The sequence below is a fragment of the Sus scrofa genome, chromosome X, assembly GCF_000003025.6.
Source record: "Sus scrofa isolate TJ Tabasco breed Duroc chromosome X, Sscrofa11.1, whole genome shotgun sequence".
NCBI lineage: Eukaryota > Metazoa > Chordata > Mammalia > Artiodactyla > Suidae > Sus > Sus scrofa.
This window is the reverse complement of record NC_010461.5, coordinates 123,402,843-123,419,074: the sequence shown is the minus strand read 5'-3', so window position 1 is coordinate 123,419,074 and position 16,232 is coordinate 123,402,843. Positions and strand designations below refer to the sequence as shown.

Genomic DNA, 16,232 nt, shown 5'->3' with positions numbered 1-16,232 from the left:
CCGATTCGACCCCTAGCCTGGGAACCTCCATATGCTGCGGGAGTGGCCCTAGAAAAGGCAAAAAGACAAAAAAAAATGAAAGAAAGAAAGAAAGAAAGAAAGAAAGAAAGAAAGAAAGAAAGAAAGAAAGAAAGAAAGAAAGAAAAGAAAAGAAAAGAAAAGAAAAGAAAAGAAAAGAAAAGAAAAGAAAAGAAAAGAAAGAAAAAAGAAGTAGAAATAAAGAATTTATCAGACAAGGAAACACTAAAAGAACATAGCAATACTAAACTTATCTTAAAAGAAATAGTGAAAGGCCTTTTCTAACTGGAAAAGAAGTAAAAATATATAGGAAAAGAAAAATCACAATAGGAAAGGCAAATATATAAAAGGAGATCACTTAAATAAGCCAATACATAGACTAAAAAACAATCAAAATTTTTGTGAAAGTGATTTTAACTACAATTATCAGCAAATAAATAAACATGAAGGTGTAAAATAGGACATCAAAAACACAAAATGTGAGGGGGGGAATAAGAAAATATAATCTTTTAGAATGTGCTTGCACTTACACGACTATCAGTGTGAAGCAAGTAGATACAGTTATGGATCAACATCCTTGAACTCTATGGTAGCCACAAATCAAAACACACAATAGATTCACAAAAACCATAGGAAAAGAATTCAAGCAAAATACAAAAGAAAACCATCAAACCACAAAAAAAGAAGAAAGTAACAAAGAAGAAATACAAAATCAACTAGAAAATAAGGTTTAAAATGGCGATAAGTACATACTTATCAATAATTACTTTAAACATCAATGGACTAAAAGAAAGGCAAAAATGGAGTTCCCATCGTGGCTCAGTGGTAATGAACCCAATTAGTATCCATGAGGACGTGGGTTCAATCCCTGGCCTTGCTTGGTGGGTTAAGGACCTGGCATTATCATGAGCCATGGTGTAGTTCAAAGATGTGGCTCAGATCCTGCATTGCTGTGGCTGTGGTGTAGGCCAGCAGCTACAGCTCCAATTTGACCCCTAGCCTAGGAACTTCCATATGCTGCAGGTACAGTCCCCCCCAAAAAACAAAACAACAACAACAACAACAACAACAAGAAAAAAACCATAAAAAGCAAAGACAAAAACCATATAATCACCTCCACAGATGCAAAAAAAAAACATTTGACAAAATTTAATACCTATTCATGGTAAAATCTCTCACCAAAGTTGGTTTAAAGGGAATATATCTCAACATAAGAAAAGCCATTTTCAACAAACCCACAGACAACATCATACTTAACAATGAAAAGATGAAAACTTCACTGCTAAATTCAAGAATAAGACAAGGTTGCTCACTCTCCTCACTTTTATTCAACATAGTATTGGAAGCCCTAGCCACAGCAACCACACAAGAAAAAGAAGGAAATATATCCAAATTGGAAGGGAAAAGGTAAAGTTCCCCTGAAGAGATGACTGACTTAAGAAGTGTGTTATGTGTATACAATAGAATATTACTAAGTCATAAAAAGGAATGTAATAATGTCCTTTGCAGCAATGCAGATGAACCTAGAGAACATTTTACTTAGCGAAGTCAGACAAAGACAAGTATTATATGATATACTTATATGTGAAATCTAAAAAGTAATACAAATCAATATATAGATACACAAAAGAGAAATGGAGTCACAGACATAGAAAACAAACTTATGATTACCAAAGGACAAAGACAGGGGGAAGAGGGATAAATTAGGAGTATACGGTTAACAGATAAACTACAATATAAAATCAGATAAGCAACAAGGATTTACTATATAGCACAGGGAACTATATCCAATATTTATAATAACCTACAATGGAAAATGATCTGAAATAATTATGTATATATAACTGAATCATTTTGCTATATACCTGAAACAAAATATTTGAAATCAAATATATTTCAATTAAAAAATTGCTAGGACTGATGCCAAAGAGTGTACTTCCTGTTTTCTTTTTCTAGAAGTTTTACGGTTTCCAGTCTTACATTTAGGTATCTTATTCATTTTTAGTTTATTTTTCATTTCAGGGAGTGTTCAAATTTCATTGATTTACATAGAGCTGTCCAGTTTCACCATAATCACTTTTTGTTTTGTTTTATATTTTTTTATTTCCCTAATACATTATTTTTTTTTTCTACTGTACAGCATGGTGACCCAGTCACACATACACATATACATTCTTTTTTCTCACATTATCATGTTCCATCATAAGTGACTAGACATAGTTCCCAGTGCTACACAGCAGGATCTCACTGCTAATCCATTCCAAAGGCAATAGTCTATACCTATTAACCCCAAGCTCCGAATCCATCCCATTCCCTCCCCGTCCTATTTGAAAATCACATGTCTATTCTCCAAGTCCATGATTTTCTTTTCTGTGGAAAGGTTCATTTGTGCCCTTGTATTACTGTAAATTACTCCTTTTATGTCTATTAATATTTGTTCTATATACTTAGGTGCTCCTACATTAGGTGCATATATATTTACATATGTTATATCCTCTTCTTGTCTCTATCGTTACATAATGCTCTTCTTTGTCTTTTATTATAGACTTTGTTTTAAGGTCTACTTTGTCTGATATGAGTGTTACTACCCCAAATTTCTTTTCATTTACACTTGCATGGGATATATTTTTCCATTTTCTTTTAGTCTCTGTGTGTCATTTTCTCCAAGGTGAGTCTCTTGTCGGTAGCTTATAGATGTGTCTTTTTTAATCTAATCAGCCACTGTATATCTTTTGATTGGACCATTTAGTCCCTTTATATTCAAAGTGATTATTGATAAGTATGTACTTATTGCCATTTTGGTGTTTTCTGGGTTTTGTTTTTGTCTTGTATTTCTTATTTATTCATTTTGTCTTTCAGTCTCTTCACTTGTGGTTTGGTGATTTTCTTTAGTGGTATGCTTATGTTCCTTTCTCACTAGTCTTTGTGTGTCTACTGTAGGATTTTGGTTTGTGGTTATCATGGAGTTCATATATGATGACCTATAACTGTTTCTATTTGTTTTAGCTTAGAGTCATTTAATTTTAAATACATTCTAAAAATATCTACATCCTCCATTTTATATCTTTGATGTCACATTTCACATCTTCATGCCTATCACTTTACTGTTTATTGTAAAGTTGATTTTACAATTTTTGACTTTTAACATTTGTACTAGCTCATTTAAGTGACCGATCCACTGCCTTTACTATATATCTGCCTTTGCCTGTGGGATTTTTCCCTTTCTATATTTTCAAATTTGTTGGTGCAGTATTTTCTTTTTACTCATTGAAGACCCTTTAACATTTATTGTAAGGTCAGTTTAGTAGAGAGGAACTCAGTTTTTGCTTGTCTGGAAATCTCTAATAAGTGTCTTGAACTACTCACTCTCCAAGGAGGCTCCCCAAGGATGTGATATCACCCTCTTCTTCTGTGTCCCCTGCTAGGTGTGTAAGTCCCCACTGGGTCACTTCCCCTCCTTCCCTACCAGACTCCACATGGATCTTTCTTTACAGTCTTGCTTGTAGAAAAGCTGTCCTGCAAGTCCTCAGGTAGATTTCAGCAAGAATTATTCTATATATAGTTTTAGTTTTGACATGTTCATAAAGGGAGGTGATCTTATATCCTCCTTCTCTGCCATCTTTATCCCACCCCCCAAACTGATAATTCCATTACTATTATACCTATCTTGCAGAAATACTAAAAGAAGGTCTTCAGGCTGAAAAACATATGAACCTAAACAATAATTCAAATCCACTTGAAGGAAAGACTACCAAAAAAGGAAATTATGTTTTGAGAAGGTGCCGGAAGAGTAGGGGGAACATGCTCACCCTCTCCCACAAACACACACACAAAAAACACATCTACACATAAAATGACTCGCACATAACAGCAACTGAATGCTGGCAGAAGAAATTAAACCTCCAAAAATGGCAAGAATCTCTCGACACAACTGGGTAAAACAAGAGAAAAGAGGAAAGAGAGAGAAGGGGAATCAGGACTGGACTAGCATTCCCAAGAGGGAGCTGTGAAGGAGAATGGGAACCCACACCCTGGGAAGTCACCTAAAGGCTGGAAAGATCAACCAAGTCGGAGGAATCTCAAGATGCTGAGAAAAGCACAGCAGCAGGTCTGAGAACTGAAAAGCAGAGTAAGAGCTGAGCAGATCATTTGAACCACTGGCACAGACACCAAAGACTGAGACACTTGGGTGGGGGCTGGGCGCCAAGACCTAGGATCCAGAGCTTAGTCCCTGGGATTGGGCTGGGGTTGGCAGTGTGGAGACAGCCTAAAGGACTAGGAAGTGGTGTGTTATGGGCAGAGGGAGCAATACACTAAGGGCTGGGTAGTGGAAAGCCGCAACAGAGGAAACCCAGGAGAAGGTCTGGACCCGCAGGAGAGACAAGGCACCAGTGTTGGAGAGGGGAGAAAAGGAGGGGTGGGCCACCATATAATACTCCTTGTGCCCCAGTGTGCAAGCTCGCCCGCCAGCTAACAGAGAGCAGAGCTTCCCAGTGCATCCCCCCTCCCCCACCTCACACGTGCCTGGCCAGAAGCCGCCTGCCACCCTGGTGGACTGGCCCCACCACCCACGGGAAGCCAACCACCAGGGATTCCCCTGGCCCAGCCTGCCCGCCCACAGGAAGCACCCCACTGCCCCAGTAAACCCTGGCGAGCCCCTTCCCACATTGGGAAGTGCACTTCCACCACTGTGGGAACCGGCCAGCCCTGCCCGCCCTCGGGAAGCGTGCTCCACCACGGAGTGACCCAGCTAGCCTTGCCTGCCCTTGAAAAGTGCCCTCTGTTGCAGAATGACCCAGATAGCCCTGCCCACCCTCAGGAAATGCCCCACTTCCACCGCAGAGAAGGCCAGCACACACTGCCTGCCCTTGGGAAGCACTCCTCGGCAGTGCCAGGGCAAGCCCCGTGCAACAGTGGGGAGTGCACCTCCACCACAAAAAAGGAAAACACAGGCAAGATGAATAAGCTCTGAAACCATTCCCAGTTAAAGCAACAGGAGAATTCTCCTAAAGCAGTCAACAATGAAATAGAACTATGCAGTCTCACAGACTTGGAGTTCAAAAGGGAGATAGTGAAAATACTGAAGGAATTAAGAGAAGATATGAACAGTAATGCAGACTCCCTCAGAAGGGAACTAGAAAATATAAGGAGGAGCCAAGAAAAACTAGAAAATTCATTTGCAGAGATACAAACTGAGGTAAGGGCAGTAAAAACCAGAATGAATAATGCAGAGGAACAAATTAGTGACATGGAAGATAGAATAATGGAAATCACCCAAACAGGACAGCAGACAGAAAACCAAATGAAAAACCATGAAAGCAATATAAGAGACCTATGGGATAATATAAAGCGGGTCAATCTACACATAATAGGAATTCCAGAAGGAGAAGACAAAGATAAGGGGATTGAAAATATATTTGAAGAAATTATCACTGGAAACTCCCCAAATCTAAAGGATACTGAGTTCAAGATACAGGAAGCACAGAGGGCCCCAAACAAGTTGAACTCAAATAGACCCACACCAAGACATATTATAATAAAAATGGCAAAAGTTAATGATAAAGAGAGGATTCTAAAGGCAGCAAGAGAAAAGCAAATTGTTAATTATAACGGAACCCCCATAAGGCTATCAGCTGATTTCACTATAGAAACTCTACAGGCCAGGAGGGAATGGAAAGAGATATTTAAATCACTGAAAGGAAAAAATATGCAACCTAGAATACTCTATCCAGCAAGAATATCATTTATAATATAGAAGGGGAAATAAAAAATTTCTCCAACAAACAAAAGCTAAGAGTATAGCAATACAAAGCCCATTCTTAAAGAAATACTGAAAGGGCTTCTCTAAATTAAAAAAAAAAAAAGAGGAAGAACGAGGATGGGAGGAAACCACAATCAGAGAGCAGACACTTAAATAAGCCAGCATACAGATCTAATCATGAACATGTTTAAAATAAAATTAAAAAAACATCAAAATTATAAAATGTGGGCAAGGGAAGTAAAGAAATAAATATTCTTTTTTTGTTTTTTTTTTAAATTTTATTATGGTAATGAAGTGTATAAACCTACAGGACTATCAGGCTAAAATGCACAGTTATAGGAAGGGGTTAACATACTTAAAAACAGGGCAAGCCCAAATCAAAACCGAACATTACATTCACAAAAAATGAAAAGTACTCAAGCAGGAAATAAATGGAGACCATCCAACCAAAAAAAGAAAGAATGGAGAATCATAGAATCAACTGGAAAACGAGGTTTAAAATGGCAATAAACATCTATTGATTGTCATCTTAAATGTCAATGGACTGAATGCTCCAATCAAAAGACACAGAGTTGCTGATTGAATAAAAAAGCAAAAACCTTTAATCTGTTGTCTACAAGAAACTCACCTTAGGATAAAGGACACAAATAGATTGAAAGTGAGTGGATGGGAAAATATATTTCATGCCAATGGACAAGACAGGAAAGCAAGAGTTGCAATACTTATATCAGACAAAATAGACTTTAAAACGAAGACCATAAAGAAAGACAAAGGAGGGCACTAAGCCAAAGGAAGACACTATTTAATGGTGAAATGATCCATTCAAGAAGAGGATATTACAATCATCAACATATATGCCCCAAATACAGGAGCACCCAGATACATACAACAAATATTAACAGACATAAAAGGAGAAATTGATGGGAATACAATCATAGTAGACTTTAACACCCCACTCACATCAATGGACAGATCCTCTAGACAGAAAACCAATAAAGCAACAGAGATCCTAAAGGAAACAATAGAAAAGTTAGACTTAATTGACATTTTCAGGACATTACATCCCAAAAAAATCAGAATACACATTCTTATCAAGTGCACATGGAACTATCTCAAGAATTGATCACATATTGGGGCACAAAGCTAACCTCAACAAATTTAAGAGTATAGAAATTATTTCAAGTATCTTCTCTGACCACAATGGCATGAAACTAGAAATCAACCACAGGAAAAGAAATGAGAAAAAAACCTACTACATGGAGACTAAACAACATGCTACTAAAAAACCAATGGGTCAATGAGGAAATCAAGAAGGAAATCAAAAAATACCTCGAGACAAATAATAATGAAGACACAACCACTCAAAATCTATGGGATGCCGCAAAAGCAGTGCTCAGAAGGAAGTTCATAGCAATACAGGCCTTCCTCAAAAAAGAATAAAAATCTCAAACTGACAACTTAACCCACCACCTAAATGAATTACAAAAAGAACAAAAAACCCCTAAAGTCAGCAGAAGGAAGGAAATCATAAAAATCAAACAGGAAATCAATAAAATAGAGATTCAAAAAATGATAGAAAAAAATCAATAACACCAAGAGTTGGTTCTTTGAAAAGGTAAACAAAATTGACAAACTTCTGGCTATACTCACTAAGAAGAGGAGAGAAAGAACCCAAATAAACAAAATAAGAAATGAAAAAGGAGAAATCACAACGGATACTGCAGAAATACAAAAAAAAAAAAAATACAAGAATACTATGAACAATTATATGCCAATAAATTTGACAATCTGGAAGAAATGGACAACTTTCTAGAGTCTTACAGCCTGCCAAAACTGAATCAAGAAGAAATAGATCAACTGAATAGACCAATCACTAGAAATGAAATGGAATATGTCATAAAAACACTCCCTACAAATAAAAGTCCAGGACCAGATGGCTTCACAGGCAAATTCTACCAAACAAAGAGGAACTGGTGCCCATCCTCCTTAAGCTTTTTCAAAAGGTTGAAGAAGAAGGAACACTCCTAAAGATATTCTATGATGCCACCATCACCCTAATTCCAAAACCAGACAAAGATACCACCAAAAAAGAAAACTATAGGCCAATATCTTTGATGAATATAGACGCAAAAGTTCTCAACAAAATTTTAGCCAACCGAATCCAACAACATATCAAAAAAATCATACACCATGACCAGCTAGGATTCATCCCAGGTTCACAAGGATGGTTCAACATGTGCAAATCAATTAACATCATACACCACATTACCAAAAGAAAAGTCAAAAACCAGACGATCATCTCAATAGATGCAGAAAAAACATTTGATAAAGTCCAACATCCATTCATGATAAAAACTCTCACCAAAGTGGGTTTAGAGGGAACATTCCTTAACATAGTCAAAGCCATTTATGACAAACCCACAGCAAATATAACACTCAATGCAGAAAAATCCAAAGCCTTCCCACTAAAATCTGGAACAAGACAGGGATGCCCATTCTCACCACTGCTATTCAACATAGTATTGGAAGTCCTAGCCACAGCAATCAGACAAACAAAAGAAATAAAAGGCATAAAAGAGATAAAAGGCATCCGAATAGGAAGAGAAGAGAAAGACATGTCACTGTATGCAGACGACATGATACTATACATAGAAAACCCTAGAGACTCAACCCAAAAACTACTTGAACTGATCAACAAGTTCATCAAAGTAGCAGGATATAAGATTAACAATCAGAAATCAGTCACATTTCTGTATAGTAACAATGAAACTCTAGAAAAGGAACACAAAAACACAATACCTTTTAAGATTGCACCCCCCAAAAAAACAAATACCTGGAAATACACCTGACCAAGGAGGCAAAGGACGTATATGCCGAGAACTGTAAGATATTAATCAAGGAAATTAAAGAAGATGTAAAGAAATGGAAAGATATTCCATGTTCCTGGATTGGAAAAATTAATATTATAAAAATGGCCATACTACCCAAAGCAATCTACAGATTCAATGCAATCCCTATCAAATTGCCCATAACATTTTTCACAGAACTAGAACAAACAATCCAAAAATTTATATGGAACCACATACGCAATCCTGAGAAACAAAAACAAGCAGGAGGCATAACTCTCCCAGACCTCAAGCATTATTACAAAGCCACAGTCATCAAGACAGTGTGGTACTGGTACCAAAACAGACAGACAGATCAATGGAACAGAATAGAGAATCCGGAAATAAACCCTGACACCAAAGGTCAATTCATCTTTGACAAAGGAAGCAAGAACATAAAATGGGAAAAAAGTCTATTCAGCAAGAATTGCTGGGAAAACTGAACAGCTGCATGCAAAGCAATGGAACTAGATCACACCCTCATGCCATGCACAAAAATAAACTCAAAATGGCTGAAAGACTTAAATATAACACAAGACACCATCAAACTCCTGGAAGAGAACATAGGCAAAACATTCTCTGACATCAACCTTCAAATGTTTTCTCAGGTCAGTCTCCCAAAGCAACAGAAATAAAAGCAAAAATAAACCCATGGGACCTAATCAAACTGATGAGATTTTACACAGCAAAGGAAACCAAAAAGAAAACAAAAAGACAACTTACAGAATGGGAGAAAATAGTTTAAAATGATGCAATGGACAAGGGGTTAATCACTAGAATATACAAGGAACTTCTACAGCTCAAGAGCAAAAAAGCCAACAACCCAATTGAAAAATGGGCAAAAGACCTGAATAGCCATTTCTCCAAGGAAGATATACAGATGGCTAACAAGCACATGAAAAAATGCTCAACATCCCTGATTATTAGAGAAATGCAAATCAAAACTACCATGAAATACCACCTTGCACCAGTCAGAATGGCCATCATTAATAAGTCTACAAATAACAAGTGCTGGAGGGGGTGTGAAGAAAAGGGCACCCTCCTGCACTGTTGGTGGGATGTAAATTGGTACAACCACTATGGAGAACAGTATGGAGGTACCTTAGAAATCTATACATAGAACTACCATATGACCTAGAAATCCCACTCTTGGGAATACATCCGAGCAAAACTTTCCTTAAAAAAGACACATGCACCCACATGTTCATTGCAGCTCTATTCGCAATAGCCAGGACATGGAAACAACTGAAATGTCCATTAACAGATGACCGGATTCGGAAGAGTGGTATATATACACAATGGAATACTACTCAACCATAAAAAGGAACAAAATAATGCCATTTGCAGCAACATGGATGGAACTAGAGATTCCCATACTGAGTGAAATGAGTCAGAAACAGAAAGACAAATACCATATGGTATCACTCATATCTGGTATCTAATATACAGCACAAATGAACCTTTCCACAGCAAAGAAAATCATGGACTTGGAGAATAGATTTGTAGTTGCCCAGGGGGAGGGGGAGGGAGTTGGAGGGATTGGGAGCTTGGGGTTAACAGATGCAAACTATTGCTCTTGGAATGGATTAACAATGAGATCCTGCTGTGTAGCACTGAGAACTATGTCTAGATACTTACAACATAGCATGACAATGGGAGAAAAAACTATGTATACATGTATGTGTAACTGGGTCCCCATGCTGTACAGTGGGAAAAAAAAAAAGTGTGCTGGGGGAAATAACAATAAAAAATAAATTAAAAAAAGTAAAGTATATGTCTGCCAGGTAAACATGAAAAATACCTCGGCATGTGAAGATTACTTAAATTTTTAGAAAAGAAAATTATATTGGATTTATATGTCATAAAAACCTTTATCTTTTATGAATGCATATGAAATATTTAGAAATAAAATGGTCTGATGTATGGGATATGCTTCAAATTACTCCAGTAGCAAGAATTGGGGGAAGGTGAGGGTACAACTCGAAACAGCTTTGCTCTGAGGATTGTTGATGCTGAGTGTCAGGTATAATGGGTTCATTATATTATATAATGAAGAGAGCTGAGTTCTTTTTATATTGTTGTTTATGTTTGATAATTTCTGTAATAAATACTTTTAAGTATCATGCCATTAAATTTGAACTCTTAAGTGAAACTGACCACCTAAAAGTTTAATCAAACAATACAAACTGAAACTGTATTCAAAACTCAAGCCACTGTCAAATGACAAGGCAGTTTTGGAAGCCAGTTCTACTGAATAGTCAGGGAGAAACAAATTACCATCTTATATAAACTCTTCCAAAGCACACAAAAAATGGTCAATTATTCAACTCATTTTGCCAGGCTATTGCTCCTTGATTCAAAAACCAGATGAGAACACCCCATGAAAAGAACACTTAAGCCATGCTCTCTCACATAGCAGCAAATATTCTAAATAATTTAATAGCATTTGAATACTGCTATATTGTTGAATCATAGCAGTGAATTAAATGAAAAAACAGGCTGTTTCTGAGGAATAAAAATATGATTTAACATCAGTGAATACTTTCAATTATAATTCCTTGTACAAATTAGAGGAGAAAAAGCACTTGATCATGTCAATGGGTACATAAAAAGCCTTTCAAAGAAATTCAACACAAGTTTGTGGTTTTTTTTTTTTTTAAAAAGTAACATTAGAATAGAACTTCAATTTCCTAAAGCCTATCGCAAACACACTTAAATGTGAAATGTTAGAAGATTTTCCATTAAAGCCAGGGATGGACAACACAAAAATGAATGTTCTTTCATCTACTGTTCAAAACTGAACTGGAACACAGAAACCAATGAGTATCAAAGTAAATGATATGAATATTGAAAAGAAAGATAATATTTAATGACAATATTATTAACTATAAAACATGGAGTATTTAAATGAATGAAAGTCTTCAGAAAAATATATATGAAAGAACATTATAGGAAAATCAAGAACTTTGCCACATGAAAGCAATAACTAATTAGCACATGTAATAGAAAATATTTCACTTACAATGGCTACAAAGTAAAAAATAATTATTACTTAAAAATAATCCTAACAAACATGTATAAGATATTAATGGAGGCAAAATATAAAAGCTTTCTGATATAGTAAGCTAAAAGTTCCAAATAGAGCAGTAACAGATATTCATTAATGGGGAACAGAATACTAAAAAGACGGAAATTCAGATTATTTACAGATTTAGTACCATACCTGTAGATGCCAATAGGACCATGAAGTTCAGACTGCTGACTTCCACTCCTGAAATCGTCTCAATAACTATAGAGAAGGAAATCAACATCAAAATTTAAGCAACAAAATATGAGAAACCCCTGGGGAGAGCTGATGGCTGTGGTGAGCTGGTTCCCCTGATTGGGCTGGGGGAGTGGGGAGCATAAGGGAAGTTTAGGAGGAGCTGTCGACTGCATAGATGCAGATAACAGGATGGGTATAGGAGAAAATACTTAAAACTTCTGACCTGTTTCATTGGGTAAATCGGAGGCAGGCCCTTAGACCACAGTTGCCAGTAGCCTTGAAGAGCAGGAATGAGGAGATAATTGAGGTAGTAGGGCCCCAAAACCTGTGCTAATAACCACCTGAAGCTATTTTAGTGTGTTAAAAACAAATGGAGATCAGCCTTGAAAATTCCCTGAGCAGACAAAACCAGTTTAGTAATACAAACAAAGCTTAATTTAGCTTATTTTGCAAGACTAACCTGATCTGGGGTTATTTCTTGCTTATGCCTCTGGAAATCAGAAGCAAAACTGCTTCCCCAAATCGCTATCTGGTTATCACTAACAAATTTCTTATCATTTAAGAAAATTCAAATATTATAACCAATCACCGTGAAGAATAAACAGTCACTGCCTTCCCACTGTATAAGCTGCTATATAACAATAATACTCCTGAGCCTCATTCCACGTTTGGTTTGAGTACTCTGTGTTCACAAACTGTCTTTTTGGTGTGAGCTCAATAAACTTTTACTAATTACTATTTCAGTGATCTGTTGAACTTTTGACAAGTGACTAAGGACTGGCCTTTCAAAAAATTATTTTAATAGAAGATAGAGAATGCACTGGAAATAGAATAGGAACTATCAGCGTAAACCACACACACAGTAAATGAAGGAATTCCTTCATGAAATTATATATATATATACGCACATATATATACACACACACACACATATATACACACATATACATGTATATACACACACATATATATACATATTCTAAATATACACTTGGTAGAGACATAAAATATATTTTTTTACTAGGAATGAGGATTAGGAAAATGAAAGTCAGTTTTCTGGACTCTGAAATGTTAGATAACCTCAAGTGAGCAGGACCTCCCCAAAGCTGCTACTCAGCTGTCTCTTCTGTGCAGAAAATGATTCTTTTAGAACAAAATGTTTCTGAAGTCTGGCTGGCTGGTGAAGAGACTCCATTGAAAGGTTTGCTTCTTCTCTGACCCTCCCCCATGGTCAGGGGTGCTGCAGCTCCTCATCTAGCACCTAGTTTGCAACACAGTGATTCTCTGCAAGAGTTGCTGCTGAACAAATGCTGGGAGCAGATAGGAAGGGAAGCTCTCCCATCCAGCACTCAATCAAGGACCCAGGAGCCAAGTTGAGGACCCTCAGGAGTGAGGACAGAGGTGGGGGGCATCCTCCCACAAGGTCAGGAGAATCCAGCTCCACTCCTGATGACAGCCCTGGGAGACCCCGGACAGATCTCTCAGGCTGTGAGCCCCCCTAATTTCTGCCTTGGAGGGTACTCAGAGAAGTGAGAGCCTTGGCTGGAAGCGGCAGGTTCAGGTCACAAGAGGAAGGAGTCTCAGGACTTGCCAGGAGACAAGGTAAGGAGGAAGCAACCTCCCAGACGGAAGAGAGGGGTCCCAGCCTCAGCCTGTCCCTGCAATCAGCCCCTTGTGACCCCAAGTCGGAGGGATGTGGAGGCCCCTGACTTCCCACTGGGGGAGAAGGGAATGCAGGTCCCAGGAAAGTGAGGCTTGGATAGAGGGGTATGTCTTCAGATCAGCACAAAAAGGAGTCCCAATACTTGCCAGGAATCAAGACCAGGACCCTGAGGAAGGACTGAAAGGACCTTCACATTCAGAACAGAGGTTAGCCCCACCCCGCCCCTGCTATCAGATGCAGCCTGACATGGTGGCCTCTGCCTTTTGCTGGAGGAGACTATCTCAAGGAGGAGAAGGTATTGATCTGAAGGGGCTGGACTCAGATCAGCAGAGGAGAGGGCCAATAAAATGTCAGTATTCAAGTTGAGGATGCTGATGGAGGATTGAGGGGACAATAGATTCTAAACAGAGGGGACTCCCCACCCCCAACAGAAACCTGCCCTTGCCGTCAGCCCTGGGAAGCCTGGACAGTCTGGCCTGATATAGTAGAACATCATTTCTGGCTTGGGAACCTGAAGGTGGTTGGCTTGGTCTGAAGCTTGCATCCTTAAGTGAGCAGAGGGACGAGTCCAACTCCTGTCAGATGTGAAGGTAAGTAAGGACCCTGAAGGAGGACCTAGGGACCCCAGACCACAGAAGGGTATATTCTGGGAGGCCATAGAGCTGGATGACCACAGGCAGCACTGTCTGACATCCAGGTCTTAGAGAGACTTGGGGACCTGGTGTAAGGGGCGGGGCCTCAGGTGGCAGAGGGGAGGGTCACGTGCTGAGTCAAGGTGAAGACCCTGAGTGAGGACTGAGGGGAACTGGGACCCCAAAACAGAAAGGGCCGTGGGAGGTCATGGGGCAGGATGACCACAGGCAGCACTTCCTGACATCGGGGTCTCAGAGAGGCTGGGGACCTGGTATAAGGCACCTCAGATGGACAGAGGGAAGGGCCCAGGTCCTTCAAGGAGTCAAGGTGGTGCACCCGAGGGAGGAATCAAGGTACCCTAGACTCCAGGTCAGACGGGACCTCAGAGAAGCCCGTCCGGGAAGTCAACCCTGGTGAGATGACCTAGTATAAGGTGGGGGGGTCCTCTAGGGGGTAGAGGGAGAATCTGAAGAACTGCTGGGAGTCAAGGTGAGGACCCTGAGTAAGACCTGGACCATAGAACAGAGTCAGCCCTGGGAGGCCACTGGCAGGATGAGCACGAGAAACATTTCCTGACATCTCAGAGAGGCTGGGAACCTTGTATAAGGAGAGGCGGGGCCTTAGGTGGGCAAACGGTGGGGGGCTCAGGTCCTGCAAGGAGTCAAGGTCAGTACCTTGAGGGAGGACCAAGGGGACCCTGGAGCGAAGCCTGCCCCAGAAGTCAATCCTGGGAGGCCCCAAGTACATGAGCACGTGGCCATATCCTGACTTCCTGACATCCGGGTCTCAGAGAGACTGGGGATCTGATACAAGGAGGGGCAGGATCTGAGGTGGGCAGAGGGGAGGAGCTCATGTTGACTGAGTCGGGTGAGGGAAGCATGGACCCCAAGTCAGAAGGGATCTCAGAGACGCCCTCCCCGGAAGTCAAACTCCCACCCACTCCACCCCACCTCGGGAGGGATGAGCACATGGCCCCATGTCCTGACTTCCTGACATCCGGGTCTCAGAGAGACTGGGTACCTGGTACAAAAGGCGGAGCCTCCAGGGGGCGGAGGGAGAATCTGGGGTCCTACTGGGAACAAGGTGAGGACCCTGAGAGAGGACTGAGAGCTGCTGAACCCTAGAACAGAGACTGCGTGGGGCAGCCCTGGAGGGTGAGATGTACACACTAGGCCTGTCCTCTCTTAAGCTCTGGGGGCTTAGACAGACTGGGGATTTTGTATAAGAGGCAGGGCCTCTTGTGTGCAGAGGGGGAGGGGTCCAGGTCCTGCTGGGAGTCAGGGTGACGCCCATGAGGGAGAACTGAGGGGACCTGGGACTACAGGTTAGAGGGGCTTAGAGTATCCCGTCCCTGCGCTCAGCCTTGGGAGGCCCGGGGGTGGGTGGTGGGCATGAGCACGTAGCATCGTGTCCTGACTTCATGACATCCGGGTCTCAGAGAGATGGGGGCCTGGCATTAGGGGTGGAGCCTCAGGTGGGCAGAAGGGAGGGTTCCATGCTGCCTGAGTCAAGATGAGGACTGGGAGTCAGGGTGACGCCCCTGAGGCAGTGAAAGACTGAGGGGAGCCTGGACTCTAGGTCACAGATCTCAGAGAAGCCTGTCCCGGAAGTCACCCCTGGGAAGCCACCCCAGGGTGGGAGTGATGAGCACGTGACCACGTGTCCTGACTTCCTGACATCCGGGTCTCAGACTGGGGACCTGGTATAAAAGGCGGGGCCTCCAGAGGGCAGACAGTGAATTCCAGGTCCAGTTAGGAGTTAGGGTGAGGCTCCTGAGGGAGGACCGAGCAGCTCCTGGACCACAGGTCAGAATCAGCCTGGGGATTCCCCGTGGGCGGGATGAGCACACTAGGCCTGTCCTGCCTTAGGCAGCTGCAGGGTCTCAGAAAGACTGGGGACCTGGAATCAGGGGTGGAGCGCCAGAGGGGGAGGGGCCCAGAACCTGCTGGGAATCAAGGTGAGGCTCCCGAGGGAGGACTGAGGGGACCCTGAACCCCAGGTCAGAGG

General features: G+C 40.7%; 1 long non-coding RNA gene across 1 annotated transcript in view; it reads right to left on the bottom strand.

Moving 5' to 3' along the window:
- Window positions 1-12,264, bottom strand: part of LOC110257716 — a 150,516-nt gene extending 138,252 nt beyond the window's left edge. The window contains exons 1-2 of the long non-coding RNA XR_002340626.1: window positions 12,153-12,264; window positions 11,888-11,953 (exon numbers count right to left, since the gene is read on the bottom strand). This is a non-coding gene — a long non-coding RNA (uncharacterized LOC110257716). The remainder of the gene's footprint in view (window positions 1-11,887; window positions 11,954-12,152) is intronic.